This window comes from Octopus bimaculoides, chromosome 4 (genome assembly GCF_001194135.2).
Source record: "Octopus bimaculoides isolate UCB-OBI-ISO-001 chromosome 4, ASM119413v2, whole genome shotgun sequence".
Taxonomy (NCBI): domain Eukaryota; kingdom Metazoa; phylum Mollusca; class Cephalopoda; order Octopoda; family Octopodidae; genus Octopus; species Octopus bimaculoides.
The window spans coordinates 97,413,739-97,415,812 of record NC_068984.1 but is presented as its reverse complement, the minus strand read 5'-3'; positions in this window follow the sequence as shown (position 1 = coordinate 97,415,812).

Below are 2,074 nucleotides of genomic sequence, written 5' to 3'. Positions count from 1 at the left end.
TACTTATGGATTCTAGTTTTACTGCCCTCTTCAGTACACCCTAACAAAAGTTGTTGATGATTGTCCATCAACTGTTGCTTAACTAAAATGCTAATCTAACCTCTGTATGTTTTACACAGAGGGAATGATGCATTCACTTCTAGTAGCTGAGTTCGTCTACAAATTTTATCTAGATTGAACATCCAGACCACAAATTTGTGGTATGTATAGCAGACCAGTAGAAATTGAAGACATCCCAACACTCTTTTTAAGGGCTTAATAAATATTTTATTTAGATACAATCTAGATAACCCATTAAGATTACTTCACATCCATACAAGCACATTCAGGAAATGTGTTAGTTAAAAACCATCTAAGCACGCTTGCAAGGATTTGTGAAACTCTCTCCTCTTGGTTATCCCACACATGCATGTGCTTGCACAATCCTGTTGTGCATCTAAGATGTTGTTTCCACAAGAACAAAACATTTCCAGGAAGACTTCCAGACCCCTGAAAAAATCCGGGTCTCACTCATTGCTACTATATGTATATCTAATGATCTTTATTAAGAGATTTTGCTTCTGAGCTGACCACAATTTTCCCAGCATTATTTTGCAAACATTTGTTGACTCCTTCAGTATTTATCTATGGTGTAGTGTTTTGGCTCCAAATTTGATGGAATCTTTCCCTCGTGCTTTGTTTCTTTTTTTCTCTCTCTGTTTTGAGCTTATGTTGCATTTTTTAAAATTAATTTTCTATTGCATTTGTGTTTTTGTTTCTGCTCTTTTCATAGATGTCTGTGTATTTTCTTGTTGTTAATGATGGTGATAGTGTGATTGGCTGGGTTTTTTGGATCTAGTTTGTTTATCGAAAATTTTAAAATTTGGCACAATAATATACATTTCCAAGCTGAATTGCTGGAGCTATTTCACTTTTTCCAGAAAAATGTTTTTTAAAAGTTATAGAGGTTTAAAGTTTGATCATTTTCACCCATTCAGGAAACAGTATTTGGAAGCTGTCATTTTGTGCATGACTGCACATTTTGTCATAAACATCCAGAAAATAGCACGTGTTGTCAAGAAAGAGTAAACAACACGTTTTTTGAAGTTTTAAGCACTGTGATAGCACAAACTTAAAAGATTGATTCAAAAACGTTATTTAGCTGTTATTTTTAGCACACCTCAATGACAAAAATGAGTAAATAACATATTTTGTAGTTTTAGGCATTCAACATGCATTTAATGCGACCATCATTCAGGTTAACAAACCCAATGCTGTGGTTCACTGTTCTATGCTCAAAATTGTAACTATCAACTTCAGGAATGTGAGAGTACACTCTCCACAAATCTCTGAAAATTGTGGCTCCTGGAAGAATCGAGTGACATATGCATTCTTCCAGTGTGTCACGATTCCAACAGGGCATTGTATACAGAAAAACCTGGTCTTACAACACACTCCTCCAAAAACCCACTGCTCAGGTAGGATCCTTCTTCGGTTGTACTTATGTCTTGAGAAGACTGTTTCGTCAATCTCAACAATCTTCCCAAGACCACCAACTTGAATTGGATCAGGAGCAAGTCCTCTGCAAATATTTCTCTAACATAGTTGTTATAATCAATGGCTGTGCAATGGCTCATCCCCAGTTCTTCAATACAAAACCAGACTGAAACAGGCACATGCTTTCTCACAGACAAAAGAGTTCTCATGTTCCACTTGTTACTAAGGAAATGAGCATGAATGGGTCTGTAGCTTACAATTGGCTAAAAATACCCAAATTTGCAAACTTTAATTGCTAATAACTCTTTCATCATCATTTAACATTCACTTTCCATGCTAGCATGGGTTGGACGATTTGACTGAGGACTGGTGAACCAGGTGGCTACACCAGGCTCCAATCTGATTTGGCAGAGTTTCTACAGCTGGATGCCCTTCCTAATGCCAACCACTCCGAGAGTGTAGTGGGTGCTTTTACGTGCCACTGGCACAAAGGCCAGTCAGGCGGTACTGGCAACAGCCACACTTGAATGTCGCTTGAATGTCTATGATTTTCACATAGTTCATTGGCCTATAAAGGTGTATTATTACACTGAATATG